Source organism: Mus caroli, chromosome 7 (genome assembly GCF_900094665.2).
Source record: "Mus caroli chromosome 7, CAROLI_EIJ_v1.1, whole genome shotgun sequence".
Taxonomy (NCBI): domain Eukaryota; kingdom Metazoa; phylum Chordata; class Mammalia; order Rodentia; family Muridae; genus Mus; species Mus caroli.
This window is the reverse complement of record NC_034576.1, coordinates 118,722,578-118,733,637: the sequence shown is the minus strand read 5'-3', so window position 1 is coordinate 118,733,637 and position 11,060 is coordinate 118,722,578. Positions and strand designations below refer to the sequence as shown.

The 11,060-nt window shown below is 44.1% G+C and overlaps 1 pseudogene; it reads left to right on the top strand.

Annotated features, from left to right (window-relative positions):
• The first annotated feature begins 5,021 nt into the window (after positions 1-5,021).
• LOC110298050 overlaps positions 5,022-11,060 on the top strand; it is a 7,456-nt pseudogene continuing 1,417 nt past the window's right edge.

Genomic DNA, 11,060 nt, shown 5'->3' with positions numbered 1-11,060 from the left:
CGCCTCCTGGTTGCCATGGTGACTGCCTCCTCCCCCAACAGCCGCTAATTGGTCCAGCTCCGGATCGCGGAGAACTCCTATTGGTGAATTGGTCCAGGGACACGCCTACGCGAAGGCACTTCTGGAAGACCTAGCCAAGAGGGACGTGGCGCTCTCCGAAGCGTGAGGAAGCCGCGCCTCTTCCTTCCCTTGCTATCCTAAACTAGCTCGTAGTGCATGGCTTAGTAGGGTGAAGTGATGCCCGGGGATCCCCCACAAAATCTTAGGGTTTGCTAGGCTCTTGGTCTCTGGCATGAGCCTGCAGCGCCCACAGTGGTGGAGAAAAAAGTGGCATCCCTCTTGTGAGTCCTTGGAGAGCCTCTTTCTTGCAGGGACTCAGACTGGTTGGTATTTAACGTACCCCCACCCTCCTTATCGTGGTCCCTGAGTCCCTGTGACTTAATAGCATCTACCTCTCAGATACATCTTTTTCTTCTCTCTGCCCCGTGGAGTCAAGACATCTTCAACACATTTAACATTAACAACATTTTAACCGTGGGGCATTTTGTACGTGCTTGGAGGGTAGAAAAGCTTTAGAGCCTTGGAGCTGGTTTTGAAGAGTGAGTGCCAGTTACTCGCACCTGACTGACTTTTAGGGTGTTTTGTTTTGTTTTTCAACCCAAAGAAAAAGGCCCTAGGTTGTGTACTGACTGGTCTCCTTGCTGCAATGAAAAATACTAAGAAAAGCAATTAAAGAACGAAGAGGGGTTTGGTTTGGTTTGGTTTGGTTTGGTTTGGTTTGGTTTGGTTTGGTTTGGTTTTGGGGGTTTTGCTTGTTTGTTTTGCTCACAGTTTAAGGGTGTGCTTCAGTACAACAGCAGAAGCTTGAGGCAGCTGGTCACAAGGTATCAGGAAGCAGAGAGAGACACGAATGCTGGCGCTTAGCACTCTCGCTTGCTCTGTCTCATTCTCTCTATCTCTAGTTGGTTGAATCTACAAAAAACAAAGAACCCACGGATCCAGGGGAGGGTAAACTGCAATGGAAACCACTGTTAGCAAAACACAACATGGGTTAATGGCTGTGTGCACCATTAGAGATCTGACTTCTCTCTTGCAACACTCAACTTTTCTAACCCATCCTAAAGAAGATATCAGAGCACTTTGCTTCCATTTCCTTGTGTATAAAATGGGGTCAGTAACAGCCACACACACACACACACACACTCACACACACACACAGTATAACCAGTCAATAAAAAAAGAGTCAGTCACATTGTAGTAACTCGGCCATTCTTGGGATGGTGACTAAACCAAGACCTCAGCCTCTAGATTTTAACTCTTTTTTTTTTTTAAATAAGCAAGTCTTTATTTTTTTTATTTTTTTTAAAGATTTATTTATTTATTATATGTAAGTACACTGTAGCTGTCTTCAGACACTCCAGAAGAGGGAGTCAGATCTTGTTACAGATGGTTGTGAGCCACCATGTGTGCTGGGATTTGAACTCTGGACCTTCGGAAGAGCAGTCGGGTGCTCTTACCCACTGAGCCATCTCACCAGCCCTAGATTTTAACTCTTATCCACACCTCTCGTCCACTTACTTAGAATAATATTCCAAAGCTAAGCTCCTTTTGTGTTTTAGAATGTTGTCCATTTTTTGTTTTGTGGCTCTGCCTCCACTGAGGGATTGAGAGCAAAGACATATGTTAAAAAAAAATGAACAAGTTGAATGTAATGACACTTGAGGAGGATAAAAGATTATGTTATAGGTACACTAAATTTCAACTTGAGAGATATTACCTACATCATGAGAATCGTTAGTAACCCTGTAAGATTTGAGTTGATATTCCATCTCAACACTGGGAATTGCTAGACTCATGAGGCATGGTGGTCCCCATGCCTTCAGGATTAGCATATGGTAGATGGAAACAAAAGATTCTGGAATTCCAGGCCAGCCTGAGCTCTGTAAGAACCTGCCTTATGAAACAAAAACAAGATACTAGACTATTAACATATTAAAGCCAGGAACTGCCTTGAACATTTTCATTACCTATTAACCTATCACAAGGACAAATACCATGTGAATGGGGCACAAAAACTGGGCATAGCTTTTCTAAGGGCAAACCTTAGAAACCCTGGTGCTGATCTGTCTGTATGATTCATAGAAATCCGATGCAGATCAGTAAAACCTGGCAAACGAGAAGGTGGAATCCATCCAATGATGTAATTAAAGGAAGTAGATAGTGAACAGGAGTATGGTGACTGAGGTGACAACACCTTTCTGGGGTGAAGGGCATGGGGAAGACAAGAAAAACAGGCTGAACAATGAGTAAACAGCAAGCTCTTGGATTAGGAGACAGCGGAGCCCAGCACTTCAGAAGGCCATGAGGATAAAAGCCTGGCGTAGTGGCTCTTAATCCAAGCACTTAGGAGACTGAATCAACTTTAAGTTTGAGGTCAGTCCAGGGAACAGTGTGAGATCCTGACTCCAATTCTCCCACCAAACAGCACTAAATAAAAGCAAAGAAGAGCAGTTCTTACAGGAAAAAAATGATAAAAATAGCAGCAAGGGTGAGGAATGTAGTCAGTGGTAGAGAGCATCCCTTCTGTACTCAAGGCTCTGGTCCAGTCTTCAGTACTAAAAGGAGGGAGGGAGGGAGGGAGGGAGGGAAGGAGGCAGGGGAGGACAGAAGGAGACATATCATGAACCACATCGTATGGAGAGACATATGTAAGAAAATGGACAGAGCCGGGTGTGGTGGCACACGCCTTTAATCCCAGCACTCAGGAGGCAGAGGCAGGCGGATTTCTGAGTTTGAGGCCAGTCTGGTCTACAAAGTGAGTTCCAGGACAGCCAGGGCTATACAGAGAAACCCTGTCTCAAAAGACCTAAATAAATAAACAAATAAATAAATAAATAAATAAATAAATAAATAAAAAGAAAAAAAGAAAATGAAAATGAACAGGTTGAACATAATGACACTTGAGGAAGATAAAAATAACATGGTGTGGGGACACTAAATTTCAACTTGAGAGATATTCCCTACATCATAAGTGTCGTTGGTAACCATGTAAGATTTGAGTTGATATGCCACCCCAACACTGGGAATTGCTAGACTTGACAGGCATGGTGGTCCCCCCACGCCTTCAGTACTAGCACATGGTAGATGGAATCTGAGGCCATCCTGGGCTATGTAAGAGCCTACCGTATGAAACAAAAACAAACAAAATATGTGACTGACTATAAACACGTGCAAGGCAGACTCACATGAGTATTTCATGCAGTTCTACGAGGAGAAAGAAATATTACTTAATAATAAAATCTGAGACTTAGGTTTATCTAGGATGGAGAATTTCCTGATAGGGAGAAGGATGGAAGAAGAGCTAATACACTACACAGGTCAGAATCCTTCCCCAACACTACCTCAAAATGCCAGGCATCTGGGCCTGGTCTTGAATCTGTTATCTGACTCTATGCCTGGTGTGTATTCCAGCAGAGTAACCAATCAGCTCACTAGGTAACCAATGAGTCAATTCTGAATGGAGAGGTTAAATGAGCAAAAATCCAATGGATTAAAGGGTGAGAGAGGACTCAGTTTTCTTTAAGGGGCTGGCCACTGGGTGTCTGACCATGCTCCAGTGAACCTATGGTCAACAGAAATTGGCAGTTTTTTGTTTGTTTGGTTGAGTTTGGGTTTATTTCTTCTTGGGGGGGGGGGGAGTCACAAAGGTGGGGGCAGTCTTGGGAGGACTCAGAAGTCAGTGTGAAGGGTGCATGATGTGAAATTCCCAAATAATACTCAATAAAAATATTATGTTGGGAAAACAAAACAAACCAGTTCCAGGTTGTTTCCTGCCTTGGCAGTCCACTGCATTGAATGTGCTGCTTTGGAATATGCCTTTACTTAGCGTTATTAACTATGAGCAAGCCTCTAGGCAGCAGTGGTTTCTGCTGCAAAGACAGTGAAGAGTAAATTAGAGGGTGGCTGGCATGGCATGCTACGAGGATATGTTAAAAAGTATTTCTGCACCTGTAACCTGGGGGCATATTAGGTGCTGGAGATGGTGCTGAATAGAGTTTATCTTCTCTCCTCACACGCCCCTCTGCCCGTTACCTAGGAAACCCCGGCTGATTATTGCCTTCGTGGGATATCACTCATCTTGAACTAGGCAATTTGATTCTTTAATTTCCAAGAAAACCTCCGCTTAGCTAAGAAAATCAAAATGAGTTTGCTGGAGGGCAGGCAAGAAGAAAAGAAAAACATCTGGGCAAACCAGCAGCTATGAGCCCTGCCCCATAGAGTACTTGGTACCTCAGGAGAGAGGGTGGAGGGTGCCATTCAGCTGCTTCTGGGTGGTTGGTTGTTTTATGTTCATTGTTTCATCTCTCTCTCTCTCTCTCTCTCTCTCTCTCTCTGTGTGTGTGTGTGTGTGTGTGTGTGTGTGTGTGTACATATATTGCATTTATTCTAATGTTTTGTTTCAGCTTCTATCTCTGTAGTCCAAACCAGCCTTGAACTAGAAGCCTCTTGCCTCTGTCTCCTGACTGCTAGGATTACAGGCATGTGCTACCATCTCCCAGCTATTCTGGCTTTTTTTTTTTTTTTTTTTTTTTTTTTTTTTTTCCTTTTTCTCTATGTAACATCCCCGGCTGGAACTCACTCTGTAAACCAGGCTGTCCTTGAATTTAGAGATCTATCTGCCTTTGCCTCTTCAGTGTTGGGATTAAAAGTGTGCACCACCACACCCAGCCTATTCTGGGTTTTTTTGTTTGTTTGTTTGTTTGTTTTGTTTTGTTTTGTTTCTTTGGTGTTTTCAAGACAGGGTTTCTCTGTGTAGCTCTGGCTGTCCTGGAACTCACTTTGTAGATCAGGCTGTCCTCAAACTCAGAAATCCGCCTGCCTCTGCCTCCCGAGTACTGGGATTAAAGGCATGGTTTTTTAATGTGACAATATGCCCCTCTGTATTTTTCTTCCAAGATTCAACATGACAGCAACTGATCAGTTGGTTACAAAGGCAAGCTCTTTGTGTTTGTGTTCCGAAGATGGACGAAGACAGTAGAGACTGCTTACTACTCCAGACACATTAAGTACTCAGAAACAAGCGAACAAAAACAAAACAAACAAACAACAACAACAACAACAAAAACCTCAACAGCAAACTCTATGGGAGCTAAGACTTACAGTTGTAATAAGGTCTAGTTCACAGGTCAGCCTCCTGTAGCTATGAGACCAAATCACCCTGTTGCCTGCTTTTGTAGATAATTTCGTTGGCATACAGCCATATTTACCAGTTACACACATTACATATACAGTATCTGTACATAGTATCCCTGACTACCATGGTATTGCAATGGCAGATCTGAGAAGATATTAATTTTTTTTCAGTTCTCAAGACACAAATTATGAGCCAGGTGCAGTGGCATACATACACCTGGAATCCCAGCTACTCAAGAGGCTGAGACAGGAGGATTGCAAGTTTGAGACCTGCCTGGTCTTAAGCAAGATGATCTCAAAATACAATATGAGAGTACTGGGCATATATCTCAGTGGTAGAGTGCTTTTCTGGCATGTTCAGCATCCAGTATCATAGAACAAGAAAATTATTATCCTTGGCCCTTTACAGAAAGTGAATGAGTAAATCAAGGTCTAGATAATTCATGCAAAATCCTATTGTCAGTATCCTTAGTGCAAAAAAGAACTTGTTATCAAGTTCTCTAAGCCATTACTTCTCAGTCTCCCATGAATATACAAACCATTTGATGTGTTTAAAAGTGTTGTTGTTGTTGAGATTGTGTGTGTGTGTGTGTGTGTGTGTGTGTGTGTAAATGCATGATTTGAGTGGGCGGTCAGAGGACAACGTTTGTAGGCTGTTCTCTCCTTGCAATTTTAATGGTTCCAGGCATTGAATTCTAAGCAGCAAGCACCTTTACTCCCTGAGCCATCTCCCTGACTCTGAAGATCCTGATAAGACACAACTTTTTTTTTTTTAAGATTTATTTACTTACTTTATGTATATGAGTACACTGTCACTGTCTTCAGACACACCAGAAGAGGGCATCAGATCCCGTTACAGATAGTTGTGAGCCACCATGTGGTTGCTGGGAATTGAACTCAGGACCTCTGGAAGAGCAATCAGTGTTCTTAACTACTGAGCCATCCCTCCAGCCCAAGACACAACTTTGGATTAAGCAGGTCTGTGAGGAAACAGGAGAGTCTGTCCCAGTCTAGTTGATTCCTGGGGAAAAACAAACAAAGAAACAAACTCAATCCCTTTATGTTGTTTCTTCCTTCTTTACTTATTAATTCTTATTTGTTTATTTATTCATTCATTCGTTTGTTTGAGACAAGACTCATCTATCCTAAGTTGGCTATAACATTGCTCAGTTCTGATCCTCCTGCCTCCACCTCCATGCTGAGTGCCAGCATTGCAGACACATACCACCATGCTTGGCTTCCTTCAGGCTTTAGCCTCAATGGTATCCTATCACTTTTCCCCTCCTAACCCAGTTCAATGTCTGTGTTTGATCTATGAAATCGCTCCCACACAGGCATCCGTTCCTTTGCCTTTATTTCTCATTGTGCTCTCATCTGATAAAAACTCAGCCTTGGATTAAGCCAAAGTGCTCCCTATCTGAAACAACACTGCTCTGTGCTGTGGGAGAAAAGTCATCAGATCTTTATCTCTAAGGTCATTGTCACTCGCCCCAAAAGTATAACCTCTGCCAAGCAACCTTTCAGCATCTCTGTCCATCCTCCTCCTCCGTCCACATCCTCCATGTCCATCCCACACAATTGCATGCCTCTGGTCCTCCCTTCCCTCTCGTTTTTATCAGATAACCAGAATCACCTCAGTTGAGAACTTCCTTATGTCCGTTTGGTCAGTCTCCTGGTTTTGCTGAGGTGAGGGGTTGTCATGCTAGGATGGAACTTGAAGCCTCATACATTGAACAGTGCTTTCAGAATGAGCTACACTCCCAACCCAAGTCACTCATTACGTTTGTTTGTTTGTTTGTTTGTTTGTTTGTTTTCTTTATTTGGGGTTATACGAGCTGGATCATGTGTAGCCCAGGTTAGCTCCTGTGTTGCCAAGGATGACCCTGAACTTTGATTCTCCTGCTTCCAATTCTCAAATGCTATCAGAGGGATACACTACTACATACACTCCTGGTGATATTATGAATCTTGACCTCAAAAGTAGGAAGCATGGAGGTCGGGAACTGGGCAGTCAAGGCAGCAAGGGGCCTTTTCTGAGAAAGTTCTTTCCCTTTCTTCCACAGGACTTTCACGGTGGCCCTGCCAATCATTCTCTTCACTTCCGGGTATCCTAGTGTCCCACAGAGGGGAAGGCAATAGTCATGACTGGCTTGGGTCAATCATAATTACTTTCTACATTGCTACCCCCACACCAAATTTGGGCTCCATTAACAAGGAAGGACCGAGCTGAGTGGATGGTTAGGTAATAGCACCACACTCACCATATCTCAGTTTCAAATCTGCAGAGCCTCCAGGTGTGCTAATCCTTCCCTCTTTCTGCACAGGTGTAACCTAAAAGGCAGTCCCTCTGCTCATACTGACTTGGTTCCTGTTACCCAATGGTTCCACTCCTGTCTTTGGATATTCCTCTCCTTACCTGTTATCCTCTGCCTGTAAATATGGTACCCCAGAATACCTCCCATAATGTAAAAATCCCTTCCTACTAAGTAAAGAGATGTGGTTACAAAAAAGAAGTCGTAACATCAATACAAAATTCTTTCAACTTGTCTACATGTTTAAATGGCTCAGTGGTTAAGAGCGCTGACTGCTTTTCCGGAGGCCCTGAGTTCAAATCCCAGCAACCACATGGTGGTAGATACAAGCAGAGTCATCTGAGAGGAAGGAACCTTAATTGAGAAAAAAATGTCTCCACAAGATCAGGCTGTAGGCAAGCCTGTAGAGCATTTTCTAATTAGTGATTGTAGGGGAGGGCTCAGACCATTAAGGTGGTGCCATCCCTGAGCTGATGGCCCTGGGTTCTAGAAGAAAGCAGGCTGAATAAGCCATGAGGAACAAGCCAGTGAGCAGCACTGCTCCATGGCCTCTGCTTCATTTCCTGCCTCCAGGTTCCTGCCCCAACTGAGTACCTGCCCTGACTTCCTTCAATGATCAATAGTAATGTGAAAGTGCAAGTCAAATAAAACCTTTCCTCCCCAGTTTGCTTTTGGTCACGGTGTTCCATTACAGCAATAGTAACTGTGGTGGTTTGAATAGGTTTGGCCCCCATAGATTCATATGTTTAAATGCTTGGCCCATAGGGAGTGGCACTATTAGAAGGTATGGCCTTATTGAAATAGGTATAGCCTTGTTGGAAGAAGTGTGTCATTATGGAGGTGGGTTTTGATGTCTCCTATGCTCAAACTCTACCCATTGTGGAATCCAGTTCCCTTCTTGCTGCCTTCAAATCAAAATATATAACTCTCAGTTCTTCTACAGCACCCTGTCTGCCTGCAGGCTGCCATGCTTCCCTTAATTATGATAGTGGACTGAACCTCTGAAACTGTAAGCCACCCAAATTAAATGTTTTCTTTTATAAGAGTTGCCTTGGTCATGGTGTCTCTTCACAGCAATAAAGCCCTAAGCAGTAATTCTACCTTAGAAACACCTCCACCTATAAACTGTAGCATTTATATTCACACACACACATACACACACACACACACTTAAAACTAATACTACTAATAATAAGTAAAATACAATTTTAGAATTCACACCAAAAAATTGCCAAATACATATACACACACACACATGCCTTTAATGCTAGCAATTGGGAGGCAAAGACAGACAGATTTCTGTGAGTTCAACGTCAGCCTGGTCTACATAGTGAGTTCTAGGTCTGCCATAGTTACATGGTAAGACCTTGTATCAAAAAAAAAAAAAAAAAAAAACCTACAATTTACAAAATAGTTGAGGTAATCCTCCTGCCTTAGCCTCCTGAGTACTAAGTTTACAGGCATGAGTCNAGTTGAGGTAATCCTCCTGCCTTAGCCTCCTGAGTACTAAGTTTACAGGCATGAGTCACCACTCACAAGTGTTGTATAATTCTTTTCGATAATTATTTCTGGTTATGCATGTGCGTTTCTGTTTGTGGGAGTGTATGTGAATGCAGGTGTCCATGGAGGCCAGAGCCATTGGATCATTCTGCATCTGGAATCACAGACAGGTGTGAATGTCTGATGTTGGTGCTGGGGAGTCAAACTCTCATCCTTTGAAAAGCATCACATGTTCTCTTCCATTTTCAGATGTGTTTATCTTATTTTAAGTATTTAGCCTGCATGTAAGTTTGTGTATCATGTGCATTCCTGGTACCCAAGGAGTTCAGAAGCAGGCATCTGAGTCACCGGAACTGGAGTTTTGGACAATTATGAACTACTACCATGTGGATCCTGGGAACCTGACCCTAAGCCTCTGTGAGAACAAGTACTCTTAACCACTGAGCCAGCCCTGCTAGCGTTGAAATCTATTGAAAAGTTTCTGTTTAGAGCCAGGCTAACCCAAAACTTTCCCTGAGGCCCTGATATACAGAAAAGGAACATAGTTCCTGGTCTAAAACCAGGAACAGGCGTGGCAATAGCCTGGGGCCAGGGCCTTGGGGGAACTTCATAAATTGGATCCTGGGAACCTAAGTCTTCCCCACAGAGGGGTCCTGGTTATCAGTCCCTAGGCCTCTGTGTGCCTGGTCTACGATGACTGAGATAGCCTGAGTCACCTTTGTGCAACATTGCTTGGCTACTTCCTGCTGACTTCATCCTGCTCTGTGATAGCTTTCTGTTGCTTCTGTTCCTTTTCCCCTACAAACGGTAAATAGAACACTGTGTTTCTTAATAGACTTCCTTGCATGAGCCACCAGCCTTGCTCAAGACCTCCTGCTCCCAAGTTGTCCTGGCTTCCTGATTACTCCTCATCCCCTGGTCCTCCCTCTCAGGAAGTTGTCACTGAAGAACAACGTGCTGATCTAGTCACAAGCCTTTCTCTATGTACCCACCCTTCTATTACTCTGACTCTATGTAAATCTGCCTTCCATTTCCACGTCTCCTCTGAGGCTGTTTCTTCATATAGACATTCTCTATCTTCTTCCTGTCTGATTTTACTCTTACCATGATGTGAACTGTTCCGCTCTGCCATGCCCTCACCACCATGGAGAATCGGCAGCTCTGAAGCCGTGAGCCCAGATCAACCTCTGCTCCCCTAAGTTGTTCTCTCAGCGCTGACACAAAGTCTGACTAGTACAGCTGCCACACAAAACTTTCCCTGGGGCACGTGGAGCTTGGCTTCTAGGGTCTAGCTGGGAGACACGGGCTTAGCTAGCTGGGACACGTGGGCTTAGCTCACAGTTTCCTGCTATTACCTGCTTCAGAGTCCACCTCAACCTGAGAGCCAGAGTCATGGTTTCCATCAGTAGTCATACTGCCAGGCAGTGAGCAAGGAAGCCTGGAGCTCATGCGTCACATCTGCCAGAAGTCTCCTAACTACAGCTGTTGCTTCAGAGCTCCTCCCTTAGCTGACAGAGATGTGACAGGCTTTCCCTCACCATAAGCCAACTCCCAACTCAGAACTCTACCTACACCCTTTTCCCTGATCCAGAAACTACCTGACAGATCTCTAGACACCTGACTGTGTCTTAGCATCTATTTCTCTGCAACCTACTCTACATTCTCGCCGTCCTTATCTCAGTAAACAGTATGTGCTTGGTTGCTCAACTGAAACCTTGTAAGTCAGCTGTGACCCTGCTTCATCCCACGTATCTAATCCACCTGTGGGTTCTACCTCCAGACTCAAGCAATCTGTCTCTACCTCACTCTCTCACAACCAACACCATCCTTTCTTACCAGTGTCCTGCCCTCCCCACCCAACCCCCGCACTGGTCCAGCAATCATCCCTTCTCCACAGCGCTTTAAGAGACAGTACTTACTTCTTGAACACAGTACTTTCTCATCTAAACCCTTTAAACTCCTCCAATGTCTGTCAAAACCTACATGTCACTTTTCATTCTGCCCAACCTCCTCTTCCTCCTCCTCCTCTCCTCCTCCTCCTCTCCTCCTCCTCCT